The 16,278-nt window shown below is 36.0% G+C and overlaps 1 protein-coding gene across 2 annotated transcripts in view; it reads left to right on the forward strand.

Moving 5' to 3' along the window:
• The window catches only part of CDH13 (cadherin 13), a 470,111-nt gene that overhangs the window by 328,974 nt on the left and 124,859 nt on the right, over positions 1-16,278 (forward strand). The window lies entirely within an intron of this gene.

Raw genomic sequence — 16,278 nt, forward strand, 5'->3', positions numbered from 1 at the left:
ACAAAGATCTAGTTATCAGAAAATATGAGATCTGGGCACCAATACAATGATGACCTAAACAGTTACTCTATAAATCTCCATTTCCTTCAGTTACATAGCCCTGTGAGCTCTTAGGTTCCCAGAACAACCAAGTTGTTCTTCTTTCTTTTTCTGATTTACTGAATTTGTCTTCTAAGATTCAGGACTGTCCAATGTCTCCAATTCAGCGTGTTATTTTTCATTTTAACAAAATGAAAATGATGCCCGTACCACTTCAGTTTAGAGAGGTTCCAATTCTTTCACGCTTGTGTGGCTGCGCGCAGAATCATGCCCAAGTTAAGATGTATATGATCACTACTTTTTTGCCTCAAGTTTTGCTTCTAAATTCATTGTTTCAGTTCAAAAGCTTTATGCTGTTTTCTAAAGTCAGTTTTATTCCTAATAGATAACCGTTCTCCAGATTAAACCAATTTACTCAAAATTAGAAAATCAATAGAAGGGAATGAACATGCCTGTTTTTCCTAGTATCTTCCAAAGGTCACTGGTGATTCATGAAATAATGATGCTGTCCATACAAGAAATTTGGCCTCAATCGAATGGATATTACGGCTGGGCAGTATATCCTGACAGTAAGGTCTGAATTCCTCATGATTTTTAATAATAGTAAATTCAATACCTTTACTTTGAAGGTGACATGGTAATCTGCGGTCTTGTTGAAACTGCAAAGTAATTTTTGTTGCTGCTGCAAATGCTCTATGTTTTATGAGCCAAAATGTAGGGCTGTGTAAAATCTTAACACTAAAAACAAGCATTATCTGCAGTTAAAATCCAGTCTAATATTGTCTTGTCAGGTGAAATGCTTGGGAAAAAGTATTTTCCATTTCTTCACGAGATGCTTTGTCATCTTTGTGGGTTTAACCTCTTGTCCCCCTTCCTTCTTATGTATGTCTTGTGTAGAAACTGGTAGTCGTGTCTCCTTTTTTAAATCTACGGAATTAGCCACTTGTGGTCAAAGATGTATAAGTTCTATTTTTAACCATAGCAGCAGCTTTTATGGACAAGTGGCCCAACGATCCTGTTCTAAACAATTCTGGGTACCAACATAATCTTGAAACTTATAAATTACTCTTATGTATTTCTGTGTAGCTCATGAAATTGAATTATTGTAAAAGAATTGTCTGGCTAAGGTCGAGAGAGATGGGAGTAACATCTGGAGGAGGAAATGTCTGTCTAGTTATTGCTCAGGGAATAAGGTACCTGCATATCACGGGGCTTGAAGAAGTGACTTTCATGATGCGGGAAAGCTGATGGGCAGGAGGAAGCACTATTTGCCACTCCTCTGTAGGATACCAGCTGATATTACCACCTTATTGTTACTATATTTTCTCTGCTGGACCTTTGTAGATCTTTAATGTTTTGGCTATTTATCACAATCTTTTACGAGTTGCATTGTAGAGGCATGGGACAAAGAAATTATTTTTCCCCTGAAACCCTTGCTAGTGGGTGTGTAACATCAGAGGACAAAAAATGTAGGTGAAGGCGTTGAATGATGTTTGGAGAAACACTGTAAGAAACACTGTTTGTGAACAGAGGAGAGGAATGCTTTGCCCTTCTCAGTTCTTACCCTTCTTTTGTTGGCATCTCAGTGGAGAACATACTGTAGTAGATAGGCATAGGGAACAGCAAGGTTTTTCATTAATGTTTTTCATTGCATGGAGAGAATGGGTGTTGAACAGCTCAGCTGGTTGTGTTTGACGACTGGGATCTGAGTCAGCAGGTAACTGGGTGAAGCTCATGAAGGTACACACAGGGCGTCTGGCAGGTTTTACTCGTACTGTATAGTCCATATTATTTTTCTGTGCTTCAACATTTTCAGAAAATTTGCTATGGCATAGCCTCAGAAATGATTGTTTCAGTGCAAACCATCGAGAGAGATCAGTTTTTCTATCCAATTGAATATATTTTTGAGAATCAACATGCATAAGAAAACCTCTAGGTTAATACTAATTTTAAGGAGATGAAAATCAAATCAAACATTTTTTTCTAGTAATAATTTAGAATTAAAAGTGAATTCGAAGTAGACACTTCTTAAAAATAAGACACGATCTAAAAGAAAGGGAAAAAAAGAATTAACTTGTTGCTGGTGAACCTCAAACTGTGCATCCACATGTTCTTTTACCTACGTAGGATCAGCTCCAAGTAAAGACAATTTTGTTAAATTCCTGCAAGACTTCAAAATTTCTTTTTCTGTGTCTGGCATTTATTAGGTCTTTTGCTAAACTGAGAGTGTGGAACAGCCCCCGGTGTAAGTGACCTCTACTTCAAAGGCTATTCCAAAGCTCTTCTGCACATAAGGCAGCAGAAGGAATATGTCATGTTAACGGCATCACTCTCTCTTTAGAGTTGTTTTCTTTCTTTCACTACCTAGAAACAGAAAGGTTGTCTTCAGTCTTTTCTTTGAGTTACCTCTCTGCTTTCAGATCCCCAACCTAACTATTTTATTTTTTTAACTTTGGTAGTAATTGAACGGGTGTTTGATTTAACATGGATGGGTGACAGCATGTGCTTTGGAACAGTTTCCGTAGTATAGTATCACCTGCGGAAGTCTTAAGTAAAAAAAGTCGTTCTCTCCAGTATGCAGAAAAGATGTGTGTAGGAATCTCATAGATGACATCCAGCAACTGCTGAGTGCCTTTGATTTCCATTGACATCTGCTGAGGGAAGCTGAGTGCTTCATGCCTTCAAGGAAAGACTTAGCACGATACAGGATTTGTAGTTACATACCAGTGTATTTTTATTCATAAATTTTTCAGATTGAAAATTGTTTCCAAAAGCACGTGATTCTCAGGGCTTGCAGCAAAACTCAGGTAATTTCTCAAAGAACATCCGTTTTCATTTTCAGAAGGCAGGTAAGGACGTATTTTTGAAGATTAATGTGGTTTGTTGGTTTTTTCTTTCTTTTTCTTGTGGGAGTTAGGCATCCTTGAAAGTGTCAGCAATAAAGATTGAAGAGTGTTAGGGGGCAAATTATACCTCCAGATATCCATTGGAGAATACATTTTGATTCATAAATTCAGGGGAGAAGGATGCCCTCCATCAAAGTGTATGATCTGAATGACCTGACATAGAGCACAACAGAAAAAAAAAAAAGGAAAAAAGAAAAAAAAAAAAAAAAAAGGATGGGGGGAAGAAGAAGAAAAAAAGAGGAAAGAAACCTTGAGGAAATGTCCTGAATTTTGTATTTCAGGGATGGAGAGTCCACTTCAAAGTGACACTTCCCTGCGGTGAAAGAAAAATAATGCTCCTCATGTGCATAGGAGGAGAAAATGCTTGTAGTCTTGTAGAATCAACTCTTAAATTTCCTTTATGGATTGGTAATCAGTTTTTCTGCTTACACAATGCTGTTTTGCCAGGGTTACAGACCCCTCTGCTCTGCAGGAAAGTAACTGTATGAATTGTGTAAGTTTTATATGACTAAAGCGCTACAAGAAAGCTACTGCCACATTTGCTTAAGTGAAATATTTACTTCTCACAGTTTCAGGAGCAATATGCTTTTGCTTTTGATAGGAACTGCTGTGCTAAATTTGAATTAAAGTTAACAAATAGTTTGAGATATCTGCTGCATGCTGGATTACGTGCTGTCACATATGTTTTTAAACACCTCAAGTAAACCGATTCAAGTATTCTGTGGTTCTGAGTAACCCTGGGCTGGATTCAGTTAAAAGTCAGTTCCTCAGTGAGACTGTATTCTGTAACAATTGAACGAACCTGGTGCATCAATCTACCATTATTTGAATCGTATATATACCTTTCCCTTTCTTTATGAGTTGGAAACATGGAGCTGAGAACCAAATGCCATAAACTCTGAGAAATCTGAAGTTACGTTAGCCCATCCTGCTCATATTTACATGGACCACTTGTAATAATGTAATACCCGGCTGAGCCTCCCGCTTCACTGGATAGCTCCAAATTTTAAACAACAACTGCAACAAAATACAGTGTATAACAACTCGCAAATACCCATTCCTGTCCATACGTTGATGAATGGCTGTACAGTAGCTAGCAATTTTTCAAGTCAACAGCAGCTCACTGATACATATTCACCAGTCCACTGCTCGCAAGGAGGAGTGAATGCTTGTGGAAATGTTCTTTACATTATGCAACCAGTTCTGCTATGATAAGTAAATCACAGTGTTCTTGTTGATACGGCTTAAGTTCTCTGAAGGGGTAGCAGTAGGAAATAGAAAAAGCTCGTCCACTTCTGCAGATGGACACTGCCCTCTTTATACATATTTTCCATTTTGGAGATATGTGTCTTAAACAGTCAATATACTTATTACTTACTCGATCTAAATGCAAATGCTGAACCAACAGTGCACTCTCATTTTTAATGAAAAGATATTAATCTTTTCAGCAAATGCATTCCACATTTGATCTTCATATTAACCTCTAAAATATTCATATTTACAGTGATTGTGGGAGAATGTATACCTTGGCGCATATCAGCTCTGAGCTGGAATAATTGTATCATTTTGTCTCGTCTTCTCTGACAGAATTCCCACTTGCACACCTTTAACTTGTTTTGCAATATAGTAAATTCCATAAGTGGACCTCAATTTGTATGGTTTGGGGTTTTTTAGTGACTGATATGGCAATACCTCATATTTATTTTTTGCTTAAAATACAAGATAAACAAGCATTCATCCCTTTGCCTTGATGAATGCTTCCTTACACTATGGTTTCTCATGCCTGTAAACATGAGGAGCAGTGGGTCCTTGGTCAGAGAAAAGTGGTGGGTCTTCAGTCTCTTTTCAGACATGATTTCATACTCAGTTTTATCTCAAATATTAAGAAAATAGAAAAATGTGGAGAAGAAAACTGCTGGTTATAATGCTAATTTATGAACAGATGGACAAAGAGGTGGAAAGTGCTTGTGAGATGTAACCACATATTTAAAGTTAAGTTTATGATGAACTTTCCAGCATTTGGTCTCAAATATCTTCAGTTAGAATCTCATTTTACTAGATGTATTCTTTGTTTGATTCCTATTATATTTTTGATGAGAAAGCTCATTAAGCCATTCTTAAATCTTGGAAGAGGCTGTGCAAAAGAGGTAAATAAAAGTAAAAATTATACGTGAAAATATAAGTAGTATCATTCAGGTCAGGAATAGTAAATATTCCCGTTACCAGAGCATGAGAAAGATTGTTCATTTTTAAAAAAAAAGTTTGATCTGCATAAAGTTGTAGCGGTAGAATTTCTGCAAATCTTTCATTACATTGTTACGATCTGTTTCTACTTTCATTTAATTCAACACATAGTTTGATAGTCAGATTTTGGGTTTAAAAAAAACCACAGAAAATTATCTGACAGTAATAGTGATGAGATTTTCTTTTCTATAAAAATCTGTGAGGGATGAATATGTCACATCAGGAACCTCACAGGCAGCCATTTCAGCACAAGATTACTGACTCTTTCTGGACAGTGAATATAATATCAAGATCACAAGGCAGATAAATGACAACAATAAGCACAACATGGAAGAATCCTACCTGTGGAAAAAATAAAACCGTTGTGTGGACAAACGCAGTCGCTTTCTTTGTAAATGAAAGGCTCACTGAATAAGCCACTGTCCACATGTAGCTGCTCCTTTACAACTTCATCCAATATAAACTGGGGAAATTGCTATATATGCTACTTCAGCTTCTTAAACTGTAGATTGCAGGTGGGATAAATAAATAACCACTTAACAGGCAGAGCTTCTGCGGCGACAAGTTTCCCTCCTCTGTGCAGGTGAACCATGTGAAGTCTCAAGCTGTCTCTTGAAGGAATATTTTTCTACTTTTTTTCTCTAATACTGAGGGAAGAAAAAAGAGCATTCCCAGCTCTTCATGAAGATCTTGGATTTATTTCTCAGATAAGCTGCCTGCTCTTCTTTCCTTAGTATGTTGTCTACCGTAGTATGAAAAACAGGTGATTCTCAACTATGGATTACTCCAAGCATCATTTTAAAATATATACTCCTATGATAGCTTACTTTTTGGAAAAGCTCATTTTTTTCTACAAGAAGATGTGAATATGATTTATTTAAACTTGCGGTTCTCTGTAGCTGCACAGGGAAGTATTTATATTCTCCCTCTCGTGTTTTGGGTTAGGAGTTTTGGTATCACTAGTTCCTATGGCAGATAGTTTGCTGATCCTCTAGACATGTCACTCATTTAAACATCATGAGTTTCTCTGATATTGATGTACTGCAGAGAGATTTAAAAAAATACCATCTTCAAGACACTAAGAGTGACACAAAGCATGGTATTAGCTGCCCATATACTCTGAATAGAGGCTGACAACTGAAATGTTCTCTTTTTTGGCTAGAGTTTCTTTATTAAAAAAGTTGAAAGGAATATTAGCTCTATGGATATTTTGATGTTAAAATCCCACTGTGACAAACAACTGTCTAAGAGGCAAAAGAAGTGGTGTACTTAAAACCTGTGCAGATTTTTCAGAGAGAGCTGGTTAATTACCAAATGCTGGCACATATTCTGCTGGTAGGACGGTCACTAAATGGAAGATACCATGCACTTTGTAGATACCTGAGGCAATGATTTCAGTTAAGGAGAGAGAGGATTAGAAGGGTCAAAAGGTGAGAAAAATCTGAAAGATTCTCAATGCCTATTTTTTTTTTAATCGTTTCTTAGAATCAAGAGATATGCCTACAAAAGGTAGAAGTCTCTATTGATTAATCCAAATACATCCCCCCCCTTTTTTTTTTTTTGAAAATGTCCCTATTTTCCAAACAAGTTTTGCTGTCTGGATAAGGTGACCTCCTTGTTACAGAAGTATCAAGGACGTACTGCAGTTTATTTTTGAAAAAAAACTTTTTGAATTTTCTACCTGAAAAGTTTAATTTTTGCATCAAGTATCAATACTTTCAGAATGCCTTGTGCTTAATAGAGCAAAAAAAGGAAAACATCTGGAAGTAGTCAGTTTGCAACCAGCATGAATCAAGTAGAGTTAGTACCAAAAAGTAAACGGCATTATTTCGAAGTCAATAAAAGAATAATTGCTTAGCTATGTTGCAGTTGTAGCTTGGAATACTTGGGACTCTACAAGAGTTATCCCAGGGGTGCTTCAGGAGACAAAGTTTTGTGTGTTTTAATATGAAAATCAATCATTAGTCTTTCTTTTCTTGAAATACAATAAAGCTTTGGAAACTAGGCAATTAACAACTCTACCTTTAGTCAAGAGCAGTATCAAATCCATACTTACATACTTGTGACTGCAATGAGCACCTCACCCTAACATTGTTGGAAGTTCACCCAACATATGTGCATCTCTATGCTGTGTTAACACATTGGCAAGGGAGAGAATTACCCAGTGCCAGAAATCAGGATTACGGACTGGTCATCTTCCCAAGAGAAAATGAAGAAAACCCTTAGATTAATGTTTTATAAAAAAGGAAAAAAAGAATCTAGCTATAAAACTTCCTTAACCTTTTTTAAAATATATTTAAAGGTTTGTCAAATACATGTAGGGTTATTTTTAGTGTTCCACTAGCATAATTCAGATTTCTCTTTGCTGTTATTGTGGGACAATTCCTCAGGCATCAATGGGATGTTACTTTTGATTCCTCAAATGCCGATCAGATAACAGTTCATCTTTCTCATTTTATTTTCCCTTTCTTTTATCTTTCGTATTTTCTTATGACTTTCTATTTTTAGAGTGTATGTAGCAAAAATTATTTAAAATATGCTGATTTGTAGGAGATTTTATCTTAACGCCATCAAAGAGAAAATTCTCTCCAAATTCTGCCTAATTCTATCTATCCTTTGTGCTGGAGTATCTAACTACAATAATATGAATTAAAAGGTGGGTTGGTTTATTCTGAACTTTTACTTTCAGTGTAATTGTATTCTTTTGGCTTCTGTGAAGCATTAGTTTGCTTTCCTCTAGTTGCATCCAAATCCCATAGTCCTCAGTCTGCACTATAGAACTGTATAAAACTCCACTCAAGGTTAGAAAAAAACACCAAACCTCAGACTACATGAATTAGATTAGTTTTTAGTTTTCTGTTTCTATACTCGATAAATCAATTAAAAGGTAATCTGTGAAGGCAGAATGTGAATAATGTTGATATATTTGGTCTAATTATAGCATTTAGTTCTTGGAACAGATAAACACGGGTAAATACATGGAAATATCTTTGAAGAGACCCAGAGATGGAAAAGCTGTTGAATTAAGCACATATAGATGTAAAGAGTCATGTTAATCAAATTCTCCTCTGCTTGTCTTTTGGACTGGAGAATCCGCTAGTGTTTCACTTGTAATACATTCATGTAACTTTTTGCCTTTTTAAATTTTTATATATTAAGCAAAGTATGAAAATTGAAATCTTAATTAAAATATAGCTAGAACATCCCAGAGAGACTAGTGACAGCCTTTGAATCTGTTTTTAGTTGTAAATGTGGATATTACATCCATATTATGTATATATAAACATTTCAGAAGCTCAAAATCTTAAGCATAAATGAAATCATTCAATCATGTAGTTGATTACTGTAGAATTAAAGAAGTTCAATTTACCACAAAAGGGCTAGCCTTTCCTTTATGTACATTATAGACTTTTTTGATATGGCTATGAAAGTTCCCTAACTGATTGATTTTTTTTTTTTTTTTTTTTTTGGTTTTTTTCCCCCCTTGCTGGAAGATTACTGAACTGTCTGTCAGTGATCAAAATGCTGCCATTTATGCATATAATTCTGTTTTGCTGGTTGCTTTTCACAGTTTGGTTTTGACAACTTTAATTTGGTCTGGTTTGGGTCACTTTTTTTTTTTTTTTTTTTTTTAAGGCAAACTCTGTTTCCCTGAGAGGAAATCCATAAAGCATCATTCTCCCTGCAGAACAAGTATAAGCTGACTCTGTCAAGACCATATATAAATCACTCTTAAGGGAAGACATTGCTCACTCAGAAGAGTGATTTGTAAACACCTTAAGTTTGTGCCATATTATACTACCATCTTCAAATAGATACCTCCATCTAAAATATGAATTCTGCTTTGTCGGTTGATGGGACCGTGAAGCAGTTTTTACGAATGTTGACTTTTCTTTTTTGACATACAACTATGATGACTTCAGACCATGTTGCCCAACACTGTTCATTCATGATTTTTAGAATACTGGGCTGCAACCTGCCCTAGATGAGATGTTATATTCAACATAAGAATTGGATAGCCTTGCCACCTTGATTTTTCTTTATAGTATTTATACTAGGATGTTGCCTTGCATAAAGTTTGAAAGCACACTTAGATGGGTCAGGCGACATAGATGCTACTGATGAAATGCGTGGTAGTGCTGATAGAATCAGAGTCTTTGAAACGGGGGATAATTCCCCTGACGATCATGAACATATTTCAACTTTAAGGGACTGCAACAGAAAAGAGGCCCTAGAACCTGGCCTTTGCTTCTGCAGTGAAGAGGAGGGGAATTAAATTTTATTCCAAATGTATTTCAATTTAATAAACATCTGTCATGTATATTTAAAACTGCCATTTCAGGATTGTAATTATATCATCTGAAAATAAGTCCTCCGCAAAAGAGAATTGAAGTGACAGGCTGAAGAAAATGAAACATGACGTTGCTCGTTCTCCTTTCGTCCTAGAGCTAAAATTTAAATTAATTTTCTTCTTCTTGTCAGAAAGTATTTTAATTGGAAATTATTTTTGATTGCAGTTTTCAGAGAGGAATGGGATTCTTCCCATTGTGTGTGTACAGAAGTTGTTGTGTCTCCATAATATTTTAATAAATTAATCACTTGCAGATATTTTACACAGTTGGTGGCTGTACTGATAATTCTAAAGAAGGTTACAAAATTTTAAAGCTGTGGTAAACATAAAGGTTTTTACCTTTTTTTTTGTTCCTCAGCACTTTTACATACAGCCACATTATGTTTGTTGCTATAGTTACCTGCTTGTTGGGAGAAACGAATATTTGATATTAGCAGTAACTAGACTGTAAAAATTAGGTATGCTGTTCCATTTCAATTTAAGTTTATCACTTTTTTTTTATAGCTGAATTTCCTTTAAAAATGTCGAAGGAAAGTTATGGAGCCATATCCTTATAGGACGTACAAGTCTCTATAGCCCTGCAAGTTCATTTGTACTCATTCCACAGTCCTCCAATGAACTAAAAGACCCTAATTAAATTTTCTTCCAATATACTTTTATTTTCAGCTTTCAGACCTCCTATAAGAGGAGTTTCTCCTATTAATATCTTAATCTAAATATCACAGAGGCTGACGGTAGTTACGCCATGGCCATTATAGATGGTGGCTTTCTGTGCTTGAAACAGAGTGACCCAGCCTACAAGGGATGAAACAAAAGTGTTTGGCCTAGTATCTCACTTCTGAATTATGTCTGGTTTGGCTTTTCTGACACCTTATTCAGCCTTCACCAGACAGTGAAGCACCAGAATGCGCAGGAGTGCGGCTCTACATAGCTATCCAGGTAACAGTGCAGTAGAAGTTGCATCGTAGAGAGGAAAAAGGTCTGTGTAATAATAAAAAGAATATGTGGGTTTCTTAGAAAAATTACAAGATTGAAGCAGTTGCTGCTTCGATATTTGCTTCACCATTATTATTTAACTGTGTGCATGAAAGAGTGAGTTAAGGAAAAATGTTGCTCTGAGACATGTTGTCATGGAATGTTGTCTCACCCGTGAGAAGTGACAGAAATCCTGTTGCCTGCATTATCTTTCATTACCCTAATTTCTGTTGTCTTAGAAATTTCTCTGTACTTTTGTTAACGTATCCTCGATAAAATACAAAACTTACAGATGAGGCAAAGTGAATGGAGATCAGTTTCCCTAGAGGATTTCTGCCTTTTAAATGAATGATGAGTGATGGATGGTAAGTACTGAAATAAGAGAGTTTTTCAGGGGAATTTGTCAAAAGTGTACCTCTAATATCTAGAAATCTGGAGATTTCCACTAATGTGGAATTTGAAAATACAGGAAAAAGACAGTAAAATCTGTGCTGATAGTAATAAAGACCTGATTTAGGCTTTCTTGAGGTGACTGAAAGTTGTCTCTATTGATTCTTGTGGCCAACTTTGCAGCAGGTCCAGGGCAGCTGTGCAGCTGAACAAGGGAATTCGAGGTAACAGGGCTTTTTGCTCTACTCTTGACTTCTTACCACAGCCTAATTATAACATGAAGGCATTGTGTTCCTGCCTTAAAGGAAAAATAATCACCAGGCTCTGTACACTACCGTCGCTCCACTTGTAAAGGTAGCACTTTCAGAGAACAATAGGTAAAAGCATTGCTTTTAGCAGTGTGGCTAAAGAGATGGTTGTAAGAGGTTCAGAGAAGCAAGAAGTGTGGTTCAGTTAGAAAATTCCAGCACTTCAACACAGATTTTGGTTTTTTTTCAAGCCTGTCTTTTACTATGAGAACTGAAAAGGTCTAAGTCCAATCAGAAAATTGTAGAAACGGTTAGGAGTTAGTTTGGTTTTGGCTGTGTGTGCACCAAGAGCTCGTGGCGAAGCAGGTTGTGTTCATCTGTTGGGTCTCCCTTATGAAAGGGTGATGTGACTTCCCTCCAGCCACTTATCTGATCCGTTCTTATGCTTCAGGAGGAACGCTTTCCTGCCACTGTCTTTCATGCTAGATCCCTCCATACATCCATTTAGTTTCCTGACCCAGCAAGAGAAGTTCACTGGGTTGCTGAGTTGAACTGATTAATAGAAATGTCTGGTGTCTCCCAGAACTGTCACTGGGATGGAACCATGTGGCTAAGCAGAGGAACAAGAAGCAAAGCCTTTTTCAGCAATGATGAGCCATTTTTTAGCTCAACTGCTTTGGGTAATCCCCTCCCATTCATCCATACGTAGCTTTATTAATATAAATTGTTCCTTCTTTCAAGCAGGTGCCTGGAAGCTTATTTAGAAACCCAATATGGAGATTGCATTTAACAATGCTGCACCAAAATTGGCAATACCCCCTCAAAACAAACAAACAAACTGAACGAAGCTTCAAGAGTTACACTCCGTTTCTTCCAGCAGCAGAACAGCAGATAAAGTTGGCAAAACACATTTACCTTGCTGGGTAGCAGCTGTAATGTATCTCAGATTGTACTGCCACTCAGAATTCACTGTACATGGCTCTGGCTCTGTAAAGCGCATTGATTTCCTCCTGAGTAGAGAATGATACAGTGGAAGGCACCTTCCACCTTCTAAAAAATGCCCTTGGCACTATGTCATCATCAAAAATACAGCCCTTCTTCCCTGGAGAATAAGAAAAGAGATTTGTTTCTTACACAGTAGCAAATTCCCCTAGCAGTAGCCTCAAGCCTGCAGTGGATTTTCCATCTTGCCTAATTTGTTAAGGGATGGATGAGTTTTCCCTAAGAACTGTCTTCAGGTAACAGGAATTCTTTAAGATTCAGTTCTTTGGGTACATTGAAAGTAGGGAGGACTTGAAATTTATTGGCTAACAGGGATCCTTGAATTAGTAATTGTGAACTGCTTAAATACATATAGATTTATATATATGTAAATCTATGCAAGTATATATATGTACATTTTTCTTTTTCTTTTTTTTTTCTTTTGCATAGAGAGTTCTTTGAAAGATATTTTAAAACTGGCTTAACTGGCTTGCCTTGAATTGAAAATGGGACACAGAATTTCATGATTGTGTTGTGACGGTCATATCTAAGCATGAAAGTCCAATCACACCACATGGAAAGGTGTAGGTACAATTAAATCAGACTTTTACTAAACCAGCTACAAAAATGGAGGCTCACAACTTGATATGAGGCAGGGTGTATTCTTTAAAGAACTAAGTCAAGATTTAAGGCTGTGTAAATGAGCAGAATTTATTTTCAGCTGTAAAACAGGTCTCATCTCCTTCCAGGTAGGACCAGAATAATGAATACATAGATTCAAAAAGTTCTAATAGAAACTTCTGTCTTGTAGGCACTTTCCACTAGCATCGATGCATCAGCTTGTTATTTTTCCCCTGTAGTTCATATATCATATTTAGTTTATCAGCCTCCATATGAGGCAAAGAGGATTTGATTACATGATCTGACATGTCAATGTTATTTTTGGGAGGCAAAGGGATTTGATGATTTGATTTTAGTGACTTGGTAAGTTACTCCTACTTGAAGAGATAGGATTTAAATTAAACTGAGTATATTAGTTTCCGATAGATAAAGCAAGATACGTTTTCCTTTTTTCATCCCTGTAATGATGGAAAGTAGTAGGTAATTTTTGTTTCATGAAGATGGAAGACAGAAAACTGACACAGACTTTGGAATATAAATTAAGAATTTAGATGACATTTTGAGGAAATGGATAAGCAGAAGATGCCTTGTGCTTTCATTGGAGTAAAGCCTGTCTTTTCCAATCCTATCCGGTGAAGATAAATTATATAGTATAATTCAGACTATTATTGATAAGTGAAATGGATCAAAGAGAATATTCTAAGTTTTGATAAATAGTAGTGAGAAAGGTAACTTTCTAAACACTTTACTATTTTCTACACAGCCCATCACAGTAAATAATAGACAATATCTTCAAAACAAATCATACAATGCACTGTGGAAAACATACTAGAATATTTTATATCACTTTAAACATATTTTTCACTCAGTTATAAATATTGGAGGAAACTGGAAAAGTGTGTTATAGCATTTTGCATGTCAATATATTTCCTGTTTATATATGGACATAACGGTAACCACTCAGAGATATGGTAGCTGATTTATGACTTGTAGGTGAAAAAGGAATCTATTGCAAATAGAAGGTAAAGGTTAAGGGAAGAATAGTTGCTCTTGTAAGAATTCTAGGAGAAAGTAATGAGTGCAGAAGAAAATTAGCAGCAAATACAAGTTGTTGAAGAATCTGTGAAGGGAGTCACAGTGCCTATTTTGGGCTTTTGAGCAAGGTATTCTCCTGTATACTCTGTGAGGAAAGGGCAGTTTGGACCTTCAACGTGTTGCATAGTCCATTACAAATTCCTGTTTCTCTCTGCTGATATATGGTGAGCCAGAATATGCTTAAAAACATTACACAGTAGAAGCTCTCTCCTTGCAGAATGGTGAGGTGACTACTCTCATCAACTACTGCAAAAAAAAGCAGCCTGGAAAAGCCTGGGGAAAAAAAGACCCCACGACAAAATCTATTTTGCATGATCATTTCCTCTCTCTGAAATGCTGCTGTGTGTATTTTTTACTATTGTGCAAACACCTGGAGAGGTACAATTATGTGTATTCAAAACCTCAGTTACATGAAAGTTGAAAATAATTCTAGGATTTTCTTCTTCCTTTTGGCTTTTAGCTTAGCGTACATGTTTAACTGAAGAAGGCAAAGATTTTATTTCTGTGGTGCATGGATTGTATTATCTAGTTGCAGTCTCTGTCATAGCAGAAAAGAATAACAACATCCTTCCAGATCAAAGACAATGCTTCATCTCCAAAGAGCCTGAACCAGTCACATAATTCATGGCTTTGTTTCTTGTCTACTTGTAAAAGATTCATGAACACTTCTCCTGCCACTGTCTGCATCCATCTGGTTCTTAAGTAACATGAGCACGTTTGCTTGCTGTTCGTATTCCATTTTTTTGTTGTTGTTGAATACTTTTCTCAAGTTGCTAGGCTGGGACCCAGCTAATGCAGAACCATCAATTTTTTTGGCATTTCTTTTCCAAAATTCTACAGAAAATTGCATGCTGATGTTGGCAGAGACTGATCAAGAAAAGCACAACTAAGATTTATCTCTTTGTTCAGTCCTTTCCTGCAGTAGGGAAAACCTCAAATAGCCTGACTGCACATCTACCTTTTCCTCGATAATCCATCTCTGGAAACAATCTTTCACATGTGTAATTGTCTCCTTGGAGGACCAGAGACTCCTGCGCTGGTGGCACACTGATTTATTCCTCTGGTTGTGTGTTTGGCAACACAATGTTGTGGTAGCTGGTACGTTAGAAATTTATGTCTTGAAATAATAACTGGATAATAAGAAGAGAACAAAAAAAGGTTGACTTTGAACTACTTATCTTAAAGCTATTTTCTCATCCGCTTATATTTATTTCCGTTTTTCTTTTAAAGTTCTAGCCTGATAAATAATATCTTTTCAGTGGCTCTCATCTTCTGAAGAATTTCTCTTTTTCAATGAACAACATATATTTTAGAAAATGATGTAGTTTTATAAGTTCTCAACATCAGTGAGGTTAAAGATAAAATATAAAGGAACAAAGAGGAGTTAGAAATTTATGCATGCAGTAAAAAAACATAGGTCAGCTTACCCCTCTGGAATACACCAGAGCCAAACTATGGGAAAAACACAAGAGAAATGGGGACAGAGAAATTTGTAGAAGGTGATGCACAACGTTGAGTTAGAATTTTTGCTAGTTCACTTGTGTGTGTTGTATTTATGAGTAATGGAATGAAACTGGATAAAGAAAAATATCTGGGAACGTTTTCTATCAAAGATTAACCTATGAAATTTCCTTCTAAAAGGATGTTCACAGGTGTACTTTGAAGTAAACAGAAAAAGAGCCAAGAACTTCCTTGTGTGTGCTTTGCCAACAACAACTAAAAGCATTCATGAACAATATACTAGTCATAAAAAATCATTTTCAGGATTCAAAATCTTTCATTTCCTACATTTAGAGGTGTTTCTTAAAGATGTCTTTTGAAGTAAATGGACAATTTTTACACTGTGGAATTAAAAATAGTTTTGAATCTTCATGCATAACTTTGTGTTTGCGGTTTCAAAAACATAGAACAAATAATCTGAAAGGAATATATATTTTAAAAAACCTATTAAAATAAGTTCTTTAAGGAATGTACAGTATAAGTCAATGAGTAGATAGCAGTGTTCATCATATGTATGGAGAATGTCAGTGAATGTAATGGAAAAGTAAACAGGTGAAAAGCATCCATGCTATTTCTGAAGAATCCTGATGACTTTTGTGAAGAACAGTTAATTTCTGAATATCCAGATGTTCATATAATAAGGTGCTATTTAAAGTTAGCGCAAACTTCCCTCTGTCTCTCTGGATAGCATCAGACTTTTGAAGTCTTTTAAAAGATATAAATTGAGTGCTTCAGAAAAAAAATGCAAATCAACACATATAAGCATAGAAGAATAGAAAGAAGAAAGGGTTTAAAATGTTATTTTATCCACATTGTTTCAGATTTTGTGAGTCATCCAAGCCTCTTCTCTACTGTAGAAAATTGCCTCAGAAATTGCTTCAGGCAGTTAGCTCAAAAATCATGTTTCCAGATTTGTTCATAGACTCAC

Source organism: Caloenas nicobarica, chromosome 9 (assembly GCF_036013445.1).
Source record: "Caloenas nicobarica isolate bCalNic1 chromosome 9, bCalNic1.hap1, whole genome shotgun sequence".
Lineage (NCBI taxonomy): Eukaryota > Metazoa > Chordata > Aves > Columbiformes > Columbidae > Caloenas > Caloenas nicobarica.